Below are 23,225 nucleotides of genomic sequence, written 5' to 3' on the forward strand. Positions count from 1 at the left end.
TGTCTGACTGTTTGCACTAAATGTCACTACTGTGGTTGTGTGGAACTCTTGATGCCGCTTGAAAACCTGATGATGCTCAAGTCACTTGCTTGTAAACCAAAAGATGTTCAGAAAAGAGTCAGGCTGAAAATGTCTGGAATGGTGACCTTGCAAGCTGCTAAAACTTCTATCCTTTGACTGGTTGATCAGAAAAACAAACAAACCCAACCCAGCTTTACATGGTGAGGCTAGTGGTATTGCCCTTAACAATTCCAAGATTTGCCACCACTAAAAGAGGAAATAAACTATGTTGCAAATAATACCTCCACATAGCACAAAAGTTTTTTTTCAGAAAGGAGCAGTAAGAATGGTCAGAGAAAATAATACAAACATAAGGAAGCAGCGTAATTTGTTTAGCACAATAGTTAATGGGTGGGGAATGGGGAAGGTGCAACAAAATCCAGCATCTGGAACCAGAAACTAACAACATTCAGGTAAGCAATAAGACAATAGAAGTTTCAAAGCAAGAATTTAATACAGAAAAACATAGAAGCCTGCACTGCGTAGGTCAGATTATTTAATCCCAACAGTACTTTCACTCTTAACATCTATTGACCTCAGCAGCTAGAGGCTATTCCGCGAGCTCCTGTTTCCTTGCTCCTACACGCTAGGTGCCAACTGCCCACTGTAGTGGAGCACAGCCAAGGTGTGCTTGAGCCTGTAAGCCTGCAGTTGCCTTGATAACTCTCCTCACACTGCACTAAACTGGTTCTAAACTCTGAGATGAGATCACACCCAGAGATGTTTGGTTTACTCTGTATTGCTTTCCCAAAGTAATATTTTTAGAAACTTGCACTTAACCCAGCACTGGAAGTACTATATCCAGTAGCAGCCACAGTAACAGTGTGCACAGGATGTGGTTTTCAGTACATAAATGTATTTAAAGGGTATTCAGGAAAAGTTACTGTTCACTCTATGAAACCATACAAGTCTACAAATAAATCCTTCATTTAAACTTCTACAGTAAGTATTTGCTTCTTTCCTATTCTCCATTCTATGTTTGTTTCTGTGCTTTTGTGTGTGTGTGTGTGTGAGAACATTAATTGTTGCGTTTTGGAGGTTTTTGAATAGATTGTGAATGACACTAGAGCAGACAGAGGCAAAACAAGGTTAACATTAAAAACACAAAAAGGAAGTTATAATCCAGCAATAAGCTTCTATCTTATTTGGCAGAGCAGCATAAAATTTGCTAAAGCTCAATAGTGCATATTTTTGTACAAAGCTTTTTAGAAAGACCTTAAAAAATCTAAACATGTTTTGTCTTAGTTTTATATTTTCTTCTATAAAATGCAGAAACCTACACACTCTTCTGATTTTTTAAAAAAACATTAATGAAACATGACAGATGCGATACATCAGATCAATTTAACTTCTGAGCAACAGTATAATCTGATTCCAATATCTACTATGGCTGAAAAACTATTTGTTATGATAAAGAGCATCATCAAATGTACTTTCAAACATCTGCGTAGTATTTATAAATCAGAAACAACATTTCAAGACAAAACTTCATTAAAAGATATGATTACATATGAATAATAAATGACATATAAAAGATATGGACTAGATATTATTAGACTGATGGGAAACAACACAGAAAAATGTCCTTTGGAATATATGAGTATTTATTTACTGCCTTTATTTAGTCTTGGCATTTTTCTGTTGGGCCAGGCTATAGGTTACTCATCTCATTGGTTACACATTACTATTCTCAAAAGGTACTAGGAAAATAGAAAAAACTAGAGAAATTACAGAAGTAATATAATTTTTGTATTTATTACAAATAATTTGTGTAATAAATTTGGAGGCTGGAGGACAAATCCTGTGATGAGAGACTATAGATTTGAATTTATATAATTTAGAATGGTGAACACTAAGAGGATATTATGTGTTTTCAACAGTATATAGATGTATAGTCAACTGTCACAGTAACATCTGACATGATAAGTCACAGTCTCAAGAAATGACAAATAAAGAATATCTTAAGGCTAAGAAAAGTTTGGGCAGATGATATTAGGAAAAAGTTATTAACAGTGTAAGTAATTATGTGTAAGTAATAATGGTGTAGTCTATAGTAGAGAGAGGAATTGTAGCACTTTTACAACACACATTTGAGAACAACCTAGATTAGAAATTATAAAAACAATGAACGAAATAATCTTCAAAAGTATAGATGCCAAACTAAATTAAACCCTTCCTTTAGGCCCTGAAGTACTACTGCTTTGGAGCTAAAATACATATTACCTAAAATACCTTATAAGAAAGGTAATATCTAATAATATAAAATTAAATTTAAGATATTAATGTTTAGTACACTAAACAATTGTTTCTTCCTCCTCAGTTAAGATGCAAAATTATGATTCAAGAGCAGTACATAAATAAGAAATAGCACAGACAGGAGTATCTGAGGTTTTTAGCAGTTGATAAAAGAAAGAAAAAAGTGATTAATTAAAAGACTGAAATCAACCATCAGAAGAGAAAAAAATTGCTACCGAAGATAAATTACTTTTACTCCACACAAAAGATAAAAGTCGACAAGCTGTTAAATCAAATCATAAAACATAACTATATTAGGATTTATCTTGTACTATTTGACTGAAACTACAAAGGTATAACCCCAGTAAAATGACTACAGATTGAATGGACCTCAAGGCTGAATCATCAATCCCCTGAGATGTAGATGTTTCCTTCGTATCAGCTCTAAGATCCTTTGGCTTGTGCTGAACAAAGCTTACATTTCCATTTTCATTTCCCTTGCCCTTGTCCTGTACCTAAAATCTTTCATACTCCAGAGCCATAATTTCATATCAGTTGAAAGTATTTCCTTTCATAAAAAGAGAGAAAGATGTTCAACTACCTCATTGACCTTAAGAATACTTTTCAAAGGTTTGGTGGGTGATCCAGGTTCCTAATATCTAGAGATCAGTAACTTCGCAGAGAAAATACATCAGATGGCTAAAATCATACAGTTCTTTCATTTAGTCAATGGAAAAACTTTTGGAGTGGTTACTATTCATAACAAGAATCACAGACCGACCCAAATTTACAGATTAACTTCTCATATCAGGCAATGCTGGTGACACCTAATCCTATTTTACTGTAAAGCACAGCTCAGGAATTCAGCCATTTAGGCATTTCCCTATTCGGAGCAATATAGTTAAAGTCAAGTGAATGCTCACAGGCAGACCTGACCAAGGATATTTTCCCAAACAAGGGTGATTTCATTAATGATTTTCTTTAATATAAGATAATACCAATGACCAAAAAAAGCCCTCCTAAAAAAAATTAAAAACCAAACAAAAAAATATCCAGCATTTCTGGGTTAGGATAAAATCATATGTATTTCCAGTTACAGAATTTATATTTCTCAACTGTATCTTCTTTAACAAAGACATAGAGAAAAATAAATCCTGCTGGTGAATTTCAGATATCACTTCCTAACATTTAGGGGACAAAAAGGAAAGAAAAAATATCTCCACCTCTCATCATAGTACTAATTGCACAAAAAATCTGTCTTGATACATGGAGATGAGATCTGCCTGGTCAGAAGAACCTTGCATTATTTCCTCAGCTCTGAAGATGGTTGTATAATTGACAGGACAAGTTACTGGGTCTTGTGACCCTTTCCTTTTGCACTAAAAATGTGGTCTTATTCTTTGAGAACTGTTAATACCACTTTATTCTGAATATTAGAAAGAAAAAAATAAATTAGTGATCCTTCATATATTTCCATCGTTACAAACTGAAATTTCATGACAGCTATTTCCTCCTACAGACCACTGTATAAGTTTTTACTATATACTTTATTAGATTTGAAAATCTGTTGGTTTTCAGTTTAAAAAAGGATTAATCTTAACCACTTACATGTCTTCCTTTATTTACAAATCAGGTATCCTCTAGTCACTTATATCTGTAAAGTGTTACCAAAGCTGTATCTCAGTAAAATGAGATGTTTTATGCAACAGATTTTGTCTGCATATGCTATTCCACATCTATGCATCTATTTGACATTGTAAATCTGGATTCATATCCTCTAGCATTCGCAGTAGCTATTTCATTCCACATTATGTAAGCAGTGGAAAATTAATATTCATTAAGTTCTCCACTAAGGAACAAAAAATAATAATATTCTGCTAAAAACTTAGCATCTACCATGAAAAAAAGAATTTTATTAACATACAAAAGTGACCTCTAGCTTTAAATGGTTTCTTCCAACTTAATATATAAAATGTGTGACCTAACCTCCTTTTGCATAGTACCTAATTAAAACTGCTGTATTATTCACATGTAAGAGATATTAAGAAGGCAGCTTACGTGGCCTACATAGGAAGAAGCTTCTGTAGTAGAAGTGAAGGCATCTCACTTAAAATAACATAAGATATTTGAATTTATTTCCAATAAGATTTTAGAGTTGCATAAAATGTCTTTTATATATCATTGGATTTGCTTTACAAAAATCAATTAGTAAAAGAGGTACTACTCTGTAATTGCCACCAATACCTCACTATCAGCAACAAAAAAAACAATTAAGTGAATGTAAGTAGATAGATTTATTGTGTCTTTAATTAGTCTTTGTTATGTCAAATTCTTAAAAGCTCACATCTTTACATGTCAAGTAAAATCTTCTACAGATTTTGGCCTATTTTTTCTTTTTTTCATTTCTCCCCATTTAATACATCTCCTTCTTCAAACACCATTTCCATGCTAGATGATTCCAGACTCACCCTAAAGACAGGCAAAACACAAATTTTCAAGCATACAGAAATGAACTTGCCTACTTTCCTCTAATCTAATGGTGCTGCTTTTTATTTTTTTTTACTTGCTTGTGGAATGTGGTCAAGCAACATCCCATGTGCAATGTTTGCTGATCATTTTGGTTATGAAGGGAAATAGAAGTGACTGATATGTGGTAGAGAAGAAAGTTTTCTCTCCTGAAATGATTGGTCACCTCCTTTTAATAAGGCAGCAGACAGCAACCTTATCACACTTGTAGTATGGAAGTGTTAGCAATGGCCTTACAAGTAAGCCAGGAGACAAAAGTCCTGATCCAAATGACAGCCCTGAAGCCAGTGCGCTATACCTCTTCAGACAAGGGACTGTGTGCCTCAGCTAGCCTGTCTATGAGTGTGCAGATAGCCATACTTTGTCTCTAAAGTTCTCTAAAGAAAAAAAAAAATCCTAAAGGATACTAAGCAGATTCATTCTTCAAAGTGGAATTACTGTAGTAATTAAATGCATTCCAACTGCAAGAAAAGATGCTATAACTTCTTTCCTACCCAGTCACATGAAGAAAAAAAGCATTATAAATGCTTTTCAAATCAAAGAAGGCATTTCAGAGAAGATTAAGTTCAAAAGACATTTTGCTGTTCAAGGAAAAAAACCCCAAACATTTCTTAGAGGAAAACATGACTTCCAAATAAGGATTATTTATGATGAGTATTGGTTTACTTATGCTAAAATTAGCTGTGACTATGTAAGATTGTTATACATCATTATTTATTTGTTTTTGTATAGAGAATGTATAAAAAAACCGAACAATGTCATTTTACAAGACATAAAACATCAATAATACACCTTTACTGGGGCAGATAATTGCACTGAAATTTGGGAAGCCTGAGATTCACGAAGACATGATGTTAAATTCATTTCTTTCACTATTCCAAAGTTTATTTTGTCACATTCTTTGTCAAGACTCTTTTACTTGCTTTCAAACGAAAACAGACAATACACAACCTTGCCCATGTATAGAGCAACCTATGAAACTTTAGCAAAGTGCCTTGTCACTGTCAAGGAGTTGTCATGGCAAGTAGTCCGGAAAAGGTATAACAGCACAAGGTAATGTAGCTCAAAGAAATGGTTTTAATAGCTACCATGGTTGAAAATTATAAAGACAGGGCTTCATGTCTATGAATAAATAGCACATCTTTACCTTTTATGTGCACAGGAAATTGAATTGCACCTATATTTCCATAGTTGAACAGATTATGCCTTATCATAAGGTTAATTCAATAATCATCACCAAAGCATTTCAACTAATCCAAGTAAAAAAATACAGCACTAAAAGGTTGTCTAAAATGAAGATTCAAGACAACAGAGGTTGAAAAACTTACCATAAACTTTAACACAAACCAGCTGCTCAATATGTGATAAGACAGTTCCAAGCCACAAAGAAAGCTTGAAGTGTTGTATGGCCTCTGCCAAACTCCAGGAGCTGCCAATGCTGAAGGTGGGAAGTCCATTTTGCACAATGATTTTAGTGAGAGTTGTGGATCTATCCAAGATCAGAGTCAGATCTGTTATTTTTGTTGTTCATACCTGCAGAAGGTGAGTCTGTTTACATGAGAGACATACTCATAATACTAAAGATGATAACCACAAATTAACTGATTTCACTGTTTTGTTGTGGGTTTTTTTTTGTGACAGAAATATCTGGAAGGATTTTTGAGTCTTAATTTCTTTTCATTTTCTAAGCTGTAATGGCAGTCATCTGATGTCAATAATTAATGAAACAATAAAATGAATCTTTTCTGCATCTGTACCTCTACAATTCAAGAGCACTTGGAATCCATATGGGATAATGCTTCTTCATCAAGGCACTACCCTAGCTACAGGTATGAGCAGAGTCTTGAAATAAGATAAGAGTCAAGCAATATGCAACAGCTATCTAAAACACACTGTGCTCCCGTAGAGTTACACAATAGATAGTAGAAGCCATACTAAAATACCCAAATAAGTAGTTTTTCTAGTTACCACATTGTCTTCACTTCTAGTGAATGATCTGGAGGGATGGAAGTATCCAACTTCTTGTGCATCTACCCAGTGGTGCCTTGAAACAATCATTTCATGATCTGAAACATAAAAATTATTTACCTCTTCCACATCTTACATTGATCGTTGTGTGTTAATACCATGCATGAGTCTACTCAGCCCTCTAATAATGCCTCCAAAAGTTTGCAATTACACTGATTTCACAGCTACAAAAGAAAAGTTAATAATGCTTCAAGATTTTTCTTACCCAACACTGGAGTTTGCAAAATTGCCTCAGTATTATTGAGCATTCAAATAAATAATGGAACACAAATGTCACACACACTGGCAAACCTCCAGTTGCTTCCTAGAACAAGCCAAATATTTCTGCCACTTCTGCAAAGCAACTGGTTATGTAACTGTATAAGAGCACACACTGCCTGTGCTTACAATACATTTGATTATTATGTTTGAGGTGAAATCCTGTGGATTTTATGGATGCCAAAAGTCTAGTAGTCAAATTCCTCAACACATAATGGAAACACCAGTCTAAGGTTATATGGCAAGCTTGATAGTTCAAGAAACAAAGGCCTTGGCCATCACATATTGGACATGTACTTTAAACATCCATCTGAAGTGCTCCTGAAGATGGTGCAGTACGTGTCTTAGACTACACACCTCAGAGTAATGAGGTTGAGAAGCTGCTTCCACTGCCATATGTAATTTGTCTAACATAGATGACCCTAATTTAGTAGGGTCTATTTTCTACAAGGCATTTCCAACATGTTCTTCAAGAAAATTTGGCAAAGTTATATTACCCATCTTGTCTTAAAGGCAACACACTTTTCATCAGGAGTCACAGAACAGGAACTGAAGTTTCCTTGACAAGACCTTTTCAATTAAAAATTGATTTGGTGGAAATCTGACTGTGTAGGAAGTTATAACAGCTAGAAAATCAGTCCTCATTGTGATTTCTTTTGTTTGCTACATTATAGTTTGGTTTTAGACAACATCTAAACCTTTGAAAAAGTCAAAACATCCTTTCCATTACTACTCAGAGGAATTTCAGAGTGTCTCAGAAGTGAAATGACTTTGAAAGACACACTCAGAAAGACTGAACCATCTCAGTAAAATGATGCAGGATAAAAGGTTTACTGAAACGAATGATGAAATTCACTGTAAATTCAGAGGGCATCAGAAAACATCAGAGATCTGTAATTGCAGATCTGAGATCAAGAATAACAGGTGATAATAACAAAAAGAAAATAATTATTCAAAGATTCATGAGAATAGTTCATGAGAGCATGAACTATTAAAGGTCTTTTGGTAATACAAAGTGTTAAATAAAAATGGAAGGATGGTTTAGAATTAACATCAACATACTTAACAGCCTGCATTTTGTCCTTAAATTTACAACATTCCATTCTTTTCTCCACATTTATTTTTTGATTCCAAAGGAAGCTTTTAGTGGCAGCTGGTTTAGTTGCTCATCATTTGTGTGGATGCATTGATAAAGTGGGGTTAGCAAGTTACAGAAACTCCAGGATTTCTCATCGCTCACCATTCCCTAAAACACATTCTAAACTGACTGAATCAATAAAAACAGGTTTCAGCTTTAACAACAAAATAATATTTTCTGAAAATATACCCTAGCGCCTAACACAAAGCAATTTCCAAATAACTTAATGAAACCATCAGACAGCTTGCTCTGTGGCATGCCATGCTGAGACAAAGTTATAAAAGCTGTGATGTGACATTACTGTTTGTTAACATTTTCCCATGAGCCTTCTTTCTGGTTTCATTTGAGAGTAAGTCACTTAGTGATACTGAATTTATTTGCACAGATATTTTTTTTCATGTTTATTTTACCACTGAGGCTATGTAAATATAAAATATGGCTAAGCAACAAGCAGATCTAGATATCAGTAGGTTCTGCATATTGCTGGCAAGGTACATATTGCTGACTCATTCAATTGTAACAAAAACCACATTTGGACCTCATAAAACATTTCAATTATTCTAAGTAGCTAGTATACAGAATCCATTAATTATTAAACATATATGGCATAATTCAGTGTTTATCTTCAGAAGAAAAATTGCTGGTTTGTTTCTTGGCTCAGAGAAAAGTTCCTCAAGTATTAGAATGTTATCAGGAAACATTTGTTACTACAGCAGTGCATATACCAATCTCAATTCTACTCAGTCATCTATTAAACTTTCCTTTTCCATAAATTGCAAAGCAGTTTATTTTCTTCCCTATATTGAAAAAAAAAAAAGCTTATTAGTGCGAAATATGACTAGAATAAAAAGAAACATGAATAAAATTTTACAAGTAGAATTACCATGAATATAATCTTTCTTCTAAAATGTTGGTGTAACTAAATATTCTTTAAAATATCTCTGTAGAGATCACTCTTACTTCTCAATCCCCTACATGCACATTTGAAAGTAAAATATATGTATTTCTTCTTTACAATAACTTATAAAATGCAGAGCATACTGCTCTAAAACAATTGCTGTAGAAGAATTTTTTTGGTAGGAGGCAGCAGGTTATTTCTGAATTAAGAAGAGAATAGTTGGCATTTTTTGAGCCATATGTGAAGAACAATCTGTAGAATGTGGGGCAGATGAAAGGGGAGATTTTAAAGATCATTTTAAAGAGAAGGGTACTTAGTTATTTCCACTTTGCATGCAAACTTTTATAAAATGTCCACTAAGTAAACAACATTTCTCTACTTCTGTAGTATTTATGAATCCATAAACAGATAACCTCTCTAACTGATTTTTTTTCTGTATATTGTGCTCATCTAACATACAGTTGCAGCACTTGTTTTATGGCCTAAGAGAGAATTTTGTTTCACTACATCAGAAGCTAGAGTAGTTAAACAGTGATAGTTTTGCATATTGATCACACGCATCTTTTGAAGTATCTGCTCTGTCCTTTGCTGGATAACTCTGACAGGAATCTTTCAGGCATACCAAGAGTAGCAGAGAGAAGTTTACAAAACCATTTTGCAGCAAAGTAACATAATATGTCCACAAGAAAAACATGGTGTCCCTCTTCCCCTCTGAGTGTGTAAAGAACAAGGGTAGCCATGAATAATGGAAGCACTCCCAAGTTCCTTACCTCGGGACAACATGTGATAAATTTGTAATGACCATGGAGAGAACTAAGGCACTTACAAACTTATGCCTATGCAGCACCAGCCTCAGACAGGGTCTAACAACATGTAGAAAGGAAAACAAAGTTTTATAGCAGTTGTTGTCATTAATTTCCAAAGGAGGGAGGCTGTCGCAGCACTTTCCAAACTATCAAGCTGCAACAAGGTCTTTTACTGCCACATACCAACATACTTTTCATGCCAGTCCCTCTACTGCATTCTCCTAGTCTCTCCTCATCCAGGGCATGTGTTCTTTCTCTGCTTCTTTCTCCTCTCTCTTCCTCGGCTGCTCCCTCTTCCTTGGCTGCCCAACCACTTAATTTAACCAGCCGCAGCTGCACCTTATCTACATCAGCCAACCCACCGGCCCTGAAGACAGCCCACAGCTGTATGTTATCAATGCTAATCAACCCAGCTTCATTCCTCTACAGGAGGCTTTCTTCTGGAAATCTACCTGCAGTTCCAAGAAAGGGATTGTTGTTCTGGCATCTAACTCAATGTACCTCTTATATGTATGTAAATGAAAAAAATATATTTAAGTAGTCTAACATATTAATGTGGCCTGGCACTGTGGCACTGTAGAGTTTTAAATCTAGATGTATGATTCGGTGTTATAAAAACAAAGACTTCTGAGTGTTGTATTTACCAGGGTAAATATATTTGGGAAATTCATGTCAAGTCCTGGAAATACATTGATTAAAATATTCAGAAGGCCAAAAAAAATCAGAACCGGATGAAGTAATTTGAAATTTAAACTAAAATTCTGAGGCTTTCATAATATATCTTATTAAAAATATGAGCACCTACATTTCAGAAAGTGAACAGCAGTTATATTTTCATTCTACTAAGTAATCTTTCTCAATATAGAGGAAACTGTTAGCAGTTCTAATACTATAATATTGACCAAAAAAATCATATTTAATAAAACTTAAAGTGAAAAAAGAGAGAGGATTTTCAAGGGATAGCACTTCCTGGTGATGTTCTCAGGATACTGTCACAGTCCTAGTCCTGACATTTGAAACTCTTTAGCAATGCCTGACAGCTATTTCCATGGGCTGGAATATGTTGGCCGATTTGCTCAAGATTTTCTCCTGTTCTCAATTTTTCAGGCTGCACCATCCCAAATGGTCCTAAGCACTATAGTAAGCATAGGCCCCTGGAAAGCATCGTGACCCCTCCCACAAATCTGGAAGATGAGCTGATGAAACATAGTCACTGTGCTGAGTGTAGGTTTAGGACCAAATGCGTTCCAGAAAAGGGGCTCAGAAACTGAAGCCAATGATCTGCCATAAACAGTTCCCAAAGTAGTAAGAAAGATGAAGCTGAAGCAATTTGGAGCAATCTGTGCTACAGAGCTAGCAGAAAATAAAATTTTTTGGTCAAGTTCCAAGGTCTACATCTGTTGGGGGACTTACTGAAGAGCTTCACAGTAAGCAGGGAACAGATAAGCCCTGTGAAATAAAAAAAGTGACCTGAAAAATCAAATTGTCCCAGGCACATTTAACAAATAATGATTTTATTTTAGGAGCAACTGTAAGGGAAAGAACAAAACAAGCAAAGAACATCCAAGGTGATAGGGATTCACCCACTCAAACACAGTGAAGAAAGAGAAAGGGAAAAATATTTTGCAGTTCCTCAAGTCATTTTTGAAGCTCAACCTTCAGACTAAAGTTCTGTAGAAACAGACAGGTCATATATTCTAGAAACTCAGGTTGTTTTCTGCTTTACGTAGGTGGCACTTACACTTTGCCTCATCTCTGGTGTCATATTTTATCTTGATACTACAGTAGAATCACAGTGCAATTCCAGCACATATCACTGGCACACTGCGATTTGTTAGTGACTCTTCTGGACCAGCAGACACAGAAGGTTGCTATTTCATCCTTTTAATACTTTACGAATTTTCTCAAAGAAGAAGTCTTGACTGCTTTCAAGAGGCAAAAGCTTCACTGTCTTTCTGAAATGAGTGTATGCAAGAATTTTGTCGTCTGTTTTCTCACTTTGCTGTGACCTCATTTGTTGAGCATTTAGACATTGCTGGGCATTTTGGGTTTTATATATACACTAATTCCCTTATCTTACATTTATCATACATTATTTAGACAACTTTGTTTTTTTCCCTGCAAAAGATTTAAAACCTTAAAACACTGGCTAATGTTTAACTAGATTTCTTTAAACTATAGAATGTGGCTTATGAAGGCACGGACCCCAGGTGAGATCCTCTATTGCCTACATAAGTGCTGGTTATATACAATCACTTATCCACCCATGTTCTGCCCTGGAATGTGCTTATATGCAGCAAAGCACCTTTGCAGCCAGCTCACACTCCATCAAGCTCTTTGCTCCCTCTATGCTCATCTGAGGAGCTCTTTCCTTCCCAGATCAGGATTTAAGCTGTGGGAGGCTTTGGGCACAGCCCTCGCTGCAGACAGGTGTGCACAGAACTGATTTGCAGGTGAGCTCAGAGAGCCAGATTTAAGGTTAGTTGTTTCCTCACTACATTTTAAGGCATAATCACTCTGCAACCTGGCACCCAGACAGTGAACAAAGACTTTTCTTTATCTCCATATCCAGGGCTCGGAAGCAAGCAGGAAAAGCCTGCACAGATTTCAGGAAGTGTCCTTACAACAGATAATTCTAAATTTAGAAACGCATCGGTTTTGTTTTTACTTATACTGTTGACATGAAGACTACAACATAACTCCAGTGCCACTGTATTTGGTGAGTCACACTAACGTATTGGAGCTCTATAATGAGACCATCAACTTAAATGTATTTGTCTGTTTTCTGTTCTTAAATTTGAAAGTATAAATTTAGCCCTTTCCAGCAAAAAACAGGCCCATTTATTTCAGCTATTTGCTGGCACTTGTATTTCTTCACTTGCCTGAATCAATAGCGCTTTCCATCCCAAGGTACTTTAAAAAACTAGGGTAGGATCTGAAAAAGATCTCAGCCTCACTGCACTCACTGGCAAGTACCACTGAGTTACAACAAAGATAGCTTGGAGAATATTAGAAATGCTTTTTTATGAGCATTTCCCATTAAGAGCCCTGAAATAGGGACACAGTGAAGGGAGAAAAATGCAGATGGGTAGAGCCCACATCCAGGAAAGTCCTAAATGAGAGTTAAATGTTCAAGTGCAGAATGCAGACAAACAACTAATTCCCATCAACTTAGTGTTAAATATCTAATTCCTATTAGTCCTTGAACATCAGCTCTGTAGAGTTCTTGAAAGCTCGGGGAACGCTGAGAGTTTTTGGAGGTTTTTTTGAGAAGTGTTGATGCTTTCAGAGGATTGTTTGTTTTTTTTCACAATTTCTGCAGTCTGAGGGAGTTTCTCTTCTGAAATAGCTGAGAAGCAGGCTGATAAAATCCCGACCACTTAATTTATATGAGTATATATATATTCAGAAACAGCCTTTTATTGATCTGGCTAGGTATCAAAAGACAAAGAAATGGAATATTTCTTATCACATATAACTTAGCCTTGTGATAAATTCCATCCCTCAGGAGAAAAAAAACAGAAAAAGAAAAAAAAAAAAAGATTTAGGTAAGCTTTCCTGCCATGCAAGAGGGTTAATCAATGCAAACACCAAGGGAAAAACACAGCATGTAAGGTGAAGTAGAATAATAACACTTCATGATTTTTTGAAGAATATGTTTTTGTCTCAGGTATTTATAAAAAACAGGATTTTTAAAAAAATATTCCCCATAGAAAGAAACTCCGAAGAAACCCCTCTGCAAGAGTTATGCTACTTTGTAAATGGCTTTATGTTGGCCTGCTGAGGATGTGCAGAAATTTCTGGTACCTCATAAAGAGCTGTCAATGATCACAAACAGATCTTTCAGTGATATTTTGACCTCACAGGTAAATGTGAGCAAAACCATGACTCCACATCAGTAGAAAAGTAGAAAATTTGGCTGTTAACAAAGAATCAATAGTAAATGTCATTTAAATGTCTGTCAGTAAATTACACATGCAATTACATAAGTAAAGTTACCATGAGAGCATACTAACAATACTACAACTAATAATTTGACCACTGCCATTGAATGCTAATACTATTTTGTTAAAACTAAAAAAATCAGTTTCTGGTTTAGGTCGTCATCATCATGACTGGGTATTTAGGATGCACAGGACACAGCCATGAACAGGACTATAGTATTAGGGATTAGTGGACATAAAGGAGCACCCAGATCCAGAAATCCTGTGATCTACAGAACCAAAGGCAATGTGTAAAATGATTGTTTTCTTCTTCACAAGGAAAGTCTATATTCTCAAAAATAATGCAACTTTCTTTCAGATTTTTGCTTCTTCCTATGGCATGTCATTTTGTAGAGCATTGCAAAACATGGAAAGAAAAGGGGAGGAGATGTTCTTTTAAACATTTAAGCTTTTTTCCTGACTTACCCTGCAAACCTGCAAATCTCTTCTGCATATTCTTACTGTTAGGCACAAAAATATTCCATCCTTCATTAGACTATTCCAGTGCTTAATATAAGGATGTGCTCAGTTAATTTGCTGAAGGATTCTGCAGCTTTTCTTTTAGGGCCCATGGTTAATGCCTGAAATGATTCTTTCTCCATATGCCTTGAATGAAGCGAAAACGAAACAATATTCCTTTGTCATTTGTTGGTGACGGGATGGTGGGACTTGTATCCAGATTGAATCTTTTTTCTCCTGTAACTGGTAAATTCATTTGTATTGTGTGCACAACTCATTCTCATTCTTGCCACACATATGGTTTATCATCCAGTAAAGCATAATTCCTCTTATCTATGAATTTTCATCTCTGTTGTCTTATCCCTGTTTGAGCACAGAATTCTTCATTATATTTGTTAAGAGCAATTTTCTTTTTTCAATGTCACTGTTCAAGTAGACAGTAACTTCATTTTTATACTAGATTCATTAAATTTGACATCATAACTACTTGTCTTCTCCAACTTGACATTCATCACAGCATATTGACTTTTGGATCTGCCAATGGCAGATTTAAGTATTATTGCTTTTTTGTTTCTTCAACTTTGAATGTAAAAAATCTAAACAACTACATTTGTCATCATATAATGACAACATATAATACAAAGGAACGTAGGGAAAGGTGAACCAGAGGGGAAAATAATTATGTCAGTCACAATGCATGAGGTATGTTGATGAACAATATACAATTACCTGTTTTCAAGAGAGTTAAAAACAAAGCTAAGCAATGGCTAAAACCATTTACTGGTAAACTGTAAGCATTTCTAAATCCCTATATAACAACTTCATATACAACTTCATCAGTAGGTAACAACTCCTGAAATCTTAAGTCATTTCAAATATGGAATGGGAAACTATTGTTCTGCGTTATGGAACAGGCAGACCTAGAGCACAGGATGCAAGCAAGGATTATCTGACTGCCGAACATGACAATTCTGTTACCAATCCCACATGAACTAGGGCTTTCCTTTCTCAAACAAGGTGAACTATAAGCCTACATCCATCAACAAAAAAAAAAAAAAATGCCTTATTGGAACAGCACAGAGGATATAAACAAATGTAATTTAATGACAGATTAAGTGCATTGTGACAAGATTTCCACTTCATCTATAAACACACCACAGGATGACATTACAATGTGTTTACATGAGAAGGTAAAAGTTTGTTCTTTCTCACGTAATGTAAGGTGTCACAGTCTACTCAGAACTACGCTAAATTGTTTACCCTAATATCTGAAATGGCGCCTGGAAAATTCAGGCTAGTACAAGATCTAGTTTGCATTTATACCTTATGTGGTTTGCAAAATAAATATTTTAAAATATTCCTTATGTCTGCAATGCCTACATGACACAGAATAATAGAATAATGAAAAATAGATTAATTTAATAGAGTATTTAAAATACACCCCACTGAGCAAGTGTCGTAGGACATGTACTCATGAAGTCAAAGTATCTTAACACCATTACTAGACTATGGGTACAATCATGAGTAAGACACACATGGGCAAATATGGAAGCAAAAGAGGCAAACAGTTTTAATCTTTACTGTCTTGATGCAAAATGTTGGAAAGAAGAAGAATATCAGAAGTAAGGTGGAGGACCCATTCATAATTGTCTTACACTGATCTTTTATGATATTATTATCATAATAAAATGAAACACGCATTCAGATAGACAAAGCATATTTGCTAGGATTTGATCCCGGAGAGTAATAGTTCTGATTAAGGTTTATGGAATAAGTACCTTATGATAACAATTAGAAACCTAGTTCCAAAATGATAAGAACGAGGAAGGGATGAGGGGGGGGGGGTGGGGTGGGGTGTTAGAAGAAAAAAAAAAAGTAATCAACATTGACATGTCCTTTCTAATTGTAAAAATGAAGCGTAAAATTAGCAGTCTGGTTTTAGGACTCTGTTGCTCTCTGGTGCCTTAATCTGTTCAAGAGATACATGGAAATAAGGTCATTATGTTCAAGATTGCAGGCGATACAAGGATTAGAAGATAGAACAAGTAAGGTTGAATGGGACAAACTAAGTCACATTTTGATTGTTTACATGAACAGCATAGCAGATGGTAAAGACATGTTGTTGTACGGAAAGATGCAAAATAATTAGGCTTAGAGCAAGAAAACAAGCTATACAATATGTGGCAAATGGCACAATAATTTAGCACACTGATCAGGAAAACAATTTGAAGGTTATTACAGAAAATCATTTTAACCAGCAACACAAAGCACAGTAGCAGTAAAAAATGCAAACAAAACATTATTGTGAATGTGTAAATGGATAGACTATAATAAAAGAAAACATAATGCTGTTACTGTGCACTTTATATTTTTATATTAGGCTATATAGGAAATACATATGCCATACTGACTACTTGTTACATGAAGAAACTAATCTTTTGAAGTGGAAAAAAAAGAAGAAAAAAAAAGGTCAGCAAGATGATATTAAATCTCAAAAATATAAACCTCTAGAAAAAATGGGGCTTGAACATCAAGGCTATGAAAGAATTTATATGACAGAATAAGATGCAAACCAAGTTTCATTCTAATCTTAAATTCCCAATTTCAGGTCTAGAAGCTCTGACAAAATGTCCATTTTCTGTAATACCCGGATTATACAAGTCATCCTTTTGACACCATGGTACTAGTTAAGGAGTAACCATCACAATAAGTACCAGGGTCCTAAAAGAGTTACCTTCACAGTCTTCAGAAAGTATAATGTATTAAAGCACAGTTTCCTAAACTTGGTTGAGTTAAATTTCCTCATAATAGCATGAAGCACTGGAAGTTAGTAACCAGGTGTACAAAACTAGGTGTAAGAGCTCGTTGTACAAAAATGTTGCTATGGTCACTTTATCCACAATTATTGTTTATATATATATATATAAAAATAACCACAAGGCAAAGTAAATAGTATTTAAATAAATGCAAAACCATAGCTATATCTAGTCTTTTCCTCTCTAAATGTTTTAAGATTCTATTCCTGTATTAAAATAACTGTCATATCAAAGATATATACAAGTTACATCAATAGCATCATCAAAATAGTGCTTTTGGGCTGGCATTAATAAAGACAGTGAATAATTTTAGTCAGAGACTGGGTTTAAATGAGATTCAGTAAATCATTTTCAATAATTCAGAAAGATAAATTCAGTAATGAAAATTCATAAAAGTTCAAGTCTAAAGGCAAGAATTCTTTACAAAGATGATTTGTGTGTTCTGCTATCATCATTTTTCCTTTACTACAAGACTTTGACTCTACTTTTTTTGTTTCCTTAAAGAGAAAGAATTCAGCTACCTTTAAAAATTATTTTTTTCTTATGCCAGATGCATTCAAAGGTACATGAAATGCTTAGCATCACATTTATGACAGTTTCAGAAAATCAGATTTTTAAAATTCTATTAAAGCATTAACCCTTTAGCATCTGTTAAACTTTATATTTAAAATCCTCTTCTTTTTCTGCATTGTGTGGTTTGTTTTTTTTAAAAAAAAAACATATTTCTTGTTCTGGCAGAAAAATTGCTTTATAATAATTCTTCATTAGCAGTGCCAAAACAAAATATGAAACAGTAAATTTAGAGATGATCAATTTGTTTCCTAATAAATTCCTAACTAGGCAGCTCTTGCAATTATTACAGTCCCCAACATCTGAAATAGTGCTGAGTGTGTTACCTTCACTAACCATACTGCAAGTCCAGTTCTGCTGAAGGTATACTTTCAGCATGCAAGATATGGTCAGTCAGATAAGGAAAGCTGGTGTGGAACCTGCTCTGTATCCTGCTTGAAGGGATGGTGGGCAACCTTCATTCCTTAAGGGCACAATTGTGGGACCATCGTAGTGAGTTCAGTTCCATAAAAGTTCTTTTTTATTAATATGCTTTAGGATTTCTGAGAATCATAATGGTATAAAGTCCAGCATTGCTTTGTTTTGTAAATGGCAAAAATTTCTATGGTTATCTGTGTAAACTTGTATTGTTTAATCCTCTTTTGTCCCACAAAACAATTAAGCTGTACACCTCAGACTCCTCTGCTTTGCATTTTGGTGCTGCTAATAAATGCATGTCTTTTGTGCACCCAAGGTTGTCAGAGTTAATTGTTTGAGAGGAACAGCTAAAATTTCAGGTAAGTACACAGTGCAGATGAAAACATGAGAGTTCATTTTGTCTTGCATGGTGAATAAAATTAATATCCAAATGCACCCACTGTATTTATAAAATAGCTCACATTGAAGATAGTATGTCCTAGTAAGATAAAGCAATTTCTACCAGTACAACAAGTAGATAATAAGAAGAATGGAGAGGCAAAAAAGACAGGGATCCTTGTTGGGATAAGAGGGGAAGAAGAGAGACCATAAGATGGAAATGAGTTTATTTACATAAATGATTTTTAGTCAAAGTCACGGAGAGCTGTATCTTCACTAAGAAGGGGGTTTTTTGCTGTACATTGTGTTAGTGACTAGACAGTGTCCTTCTGCTCAAGTATTATGCATGACGGGAGATCACGGAAACAGGGAGCAAAATAATTACAACAGGGGAATGGAAAAGTGCTTTTGTTACTTCCAGGCCTGATGTGATACCTAGGAAAGGGACGAGCGCCGTCGAGATTCTGCACAGGGGAACATGGAGCACCAGGGACATAGCACCTTGGGTGTCTCTAGTTCACTTCTGTGTATCATGCGGCATTTCACAGTGCAGTGTGAACACTTGTCTTCATATGCTTTGACAATTTCCACCTCTTGCTTCCATTTGGCCAAGGAATTAAATGTGTGGTTAATTTTAAAAAAGCCAGTGACGTCTTTTTCTAACTAGAAAAGTCCACATTCAGCAGGGTAATAAAACAGGTGTCCCCCCGGATTATTTAAGAACATAAAGTAAGGTACCTAGGTGTACGCCTTAATCTGTTCAACAGATAATGGAAACAAGAAACAAATTTGTAACAGTCCACATCAGCTTGCTAATAAAAAACTAAAAAAACCAGAAAACCCAGCAGCATTCATTAGATGTTCTATTTTCCATAAATAGTCTGTTACAATAATAATCACCTTTCCAGAGAGTTTATGGACTTAGTGCATTCACTTGCCACCTGATTAGATTGATAGCAAATCTGATAGTGTTCTAAGCTTCAAATTACTATTTTTAGATGATTAAATTAAAATATGCATAAATAATCTAATCACATACAACTTTGTCAGAAGACTAATCAAAAAGCTCTCTGAGAAAGAGGTCAGTTTATAATATTAGCTTCAATAAACAATTCTTAAACATACTTTTACACTCAGCTCTCTGCATAAATGTGCAGTCAGTTTATAAGAAAACAAATATCAAGGGCTTTTATTCAATTTGAGTCAAAAGTTATTTGCTTGAAGAGGGTCCCCAGTGGAGAGTCAGCCAAGTCACGACAATCACACCAATACGGCTGCATGCCGTGCTTACTTTATTAAGCAAACAGGTCATATTTACAACTCAAACTGACCGCTCACCTGACTTTACACACAGGTGATTGGATAAAAGTCTCTAGGCCACGTGGGGTCCGTGTGGCTGACTGGTGAGCATGCTGCAGGCACCTTATCAGAGTGTGCTGATGAGAGTGTGTTGATTTCGTGGTTCCCAGGACTTGCTCTGCACCTGGCTTCTTGTTTGTGCATAGCTTGTTTCCTTTCTCCCACTGCTTGTTCCCAGGACAATTTAAAGCTGCTCTGCAGCTTCAACTAACAGGTCTGGGTTGTCCAACCCAGACAGTGGTAACATATGTCCTCGGTCCTTTAAAAATCCCTCTACATTTGCTCTTTCTGTTTTCCTCTGCGTTTAAGTGGTCAGTACGAAGGAGTTACAATGATAAAAATTGTTTATCAGATTTGGACATTTCACAGTTCTTTAAATCCTTTTTCCTCAGTGGATCTTATTTAACAAGTTCAAACTATTTAAGAATCTCCACATTAAAATGGATAATCCACAATAAATTTAACTCAAACCCCCCCAACTTAAACATTTTTATTTTTCGTCAGAAATCTCCTTCAAGCATGCCTTCTGATATTTATGACTGCATGCATTCACTGCGCCATCGTAAATCTGCAGGACAGAATCCAAAGATGATTTTTAAATACACTTACAATCCACAGTATTCTCAAATATTTAAAAATATAACAACTATGCTTTCTAAGTTTAGTGGTCAGAAGTAGAAAAGAAAAGAATATTTTTTGCATATGACAGCACTTACATGGGGTTTATTCAGATTTTCAGGTAAGTTATCTCTTTAAAAAAAAGTGTCTAGCTATACCACCTTAAGAGCCTTTTGGCATGATTTTAAAAAATAATCAAGCTACACTTGACCCAAAGGCTCAGCAAGTGTCTCAAGTCATATATAGCCCTATCACTACAATTCTGAATGCTGTATCATACAGGGGGTTTGGTCTGGTGTCATAAACCTCAGAGAAGCAGCGTTCAGTGCCTCTTCTGGTGTAAGGATTGCAATTTTGAGCAATATCATTCAAAATATTATTCTTCCATCCCTTAAATATAGGGGAAGTAGTCTTGCAGTACATCATAAAACCAAGAAAACTCCAGACCAATTTTTTCCAAACCCAGAAAGATTTAGTTATTTATATTACAACAGCTGCCTAGGAATGCACTTTTGATAAAAGTTGCGCAGTTTGCATAATAATTCAGCTCCTCATAAAAATCTTTTCCACAAATTACAAAGGCATTTTACAGACTAATTCTTGAATAATTTTCTTATTCTACATTCATGTGTATGTGTGTAATGATGCTGATTCTGTAAAAAAAGTTGACTACAAGTTCTTGTCAAATTTGTGTTGTGTCACATTCTCTTAATTAATTAGTTGATTTACCACTAATCAAGATAAAATGTCTCACTGCAGACACAGTTACTGGGTTTTGCAATCATTTGAAACTGGCACAAAAGTAATTTTATAGACGTTTCAAAACTGTCTTCTAATTCACTAGCTCTTCTACTTGATTATTAAACTTACTCTCATCACAAATGTGAATAGACAAAACATTCACATTTATTTTTGTTTCCACAAAATTCTCATGACTATTTCCGTGAAAGAATTACAATAGTGATGGTAAAGATCACTTTCACCTATATATATCACAAATGGATTTCAACAGCTTCTTCTGCTTCACTATTCAATAAAAATCATTATTTACTGGTTGATATATTGCTAATATTTAATTTTTGTAGAAGGAAAAGCAATAAAAGAAACTTGGTTGAATATATAAATATAATACTTAAACTAACATTGCAGACACCCTAAAACATTTCAGGTTAATGCCAGTACCAATGCAGGAGGAGACTGGCGAAGATGGGGGAGGTTTACTGATTTTTGTCTAATAAGTTCCATTGTTATTATAGGAAACAATAGAATTATCTTGCAACATATTTTATGTAAATCTCTTGCAGCTCACCACTATGATCCTTTCCTTCCCCTACTACTACCAAAACCAGCATATGGTTAGCAGGAGAACTACTCAAATATCTTTCACTCCTTAGTTTTCTTACAAACTCTTGCAGTATTTCCTGAATAAATTACTCAACAAATCTATTTTTTTTCATTATTTGACCAGATCTAGTTAACAATGAGGGCCCCAGGCCAACTTCAATATGTGAATAGCATTTAATTTCAACAACACCTAATTAAGATGAAAATGGGCACTAGAGACCACACAGTCTGGCTGACAGTTTCGTGACAGACACCCTAAAGTGGCTTTAACCACCCTAAGGTGGTTCTGGCCACCAGCTGCGGGTGGATGTGCCAACAAAATACAACTCTAATAGCAACACCTGGGAGAACCACATTCTCTTTGCCTCACAGTCACGGTGGGAAAAGACTTCCTTTTTGTCCTTCATGTTTCTTTCAGAGAAAACACTTGGTAATTGTAAGTAAATGTTATAAGCATTCAAATCAAATTGTTCCAAAATAAAACTAAAAGCAAGGTAAACCTGTTCCAGAAGAGAACAAACCTTGTGAGCAACTAGGTTCTGCTCTTAGATTAAACGTTCCACAAGTAGACCTCTTTCCTTCCTAAGGATGATGCCTGCAAAAGTCTACATTCCATTTTCATGTTTTTTTTACAAATAACTGATACTATTAAGTATTCATAGAATTGTGTAAATAAACCTATAACAATACTAGCACACTTATCCTGATGCAAACTTATAAAACAACTATCATAATAAATAATACAGCAACAAAAAAAAACCCGAATTGTTTTGTTTCATGGGTACTAAGTACCCATGAATCTTTCAGAGACTTATGCCTGTAGTAAGAATAAAATGTTTTCTCTGGGTTCTGTCTCTCAGACAGTTTAAAAAGAGGTTACTATAGGAACATGTAGTGATGATCAATAATACACAAATAATCAGCATAATAACCATAAAATAATATTTATATAGCTACCCTCTCTGATTAAAAGAAATCAGAATTTTTATAATCATGAGAATTTCAAATAGATTAAAAAAATGGAACTGAAAATGCATTCAGGAAAATTTGGGATTAAGGACATGTTTGTATGCATACTTTAATAATTACATATATACACATATACGTATTTGAATTTTTTGTAATTCAAATTCAAAGTATTCTTGAGCTATGATTAAAGCATAATATTAGTAAGCAAAATAGGTTATTCACCACCACACATAAAATTTGGAGTTTTCAAAAATTAGTAAATAGCAATGTTTAAGAAGATATTTCTAAATTGGGTAAAGGTACTGACTTAAATAGTTCCAGCAACTTCTCTTTTCAGAATTGTGCAACAGTACATTAAAGGAA

The sequence above is a fragment of the Falco cherrug genome, chromosome 1 (assembly GCF_023634085.1).
Source record: "Falco cherrug isolate bFalChe1 chromosome 1, bFalChe1.pri, whole genome shotgun sequence".
In the NCBI taxonomy this organism is placed as follows: domain Eukaryota; kingdom Metazoa; phylum Chordata; class Aves; order Falconiformes; family Falconidae; genus Falco; species Falco cherrug.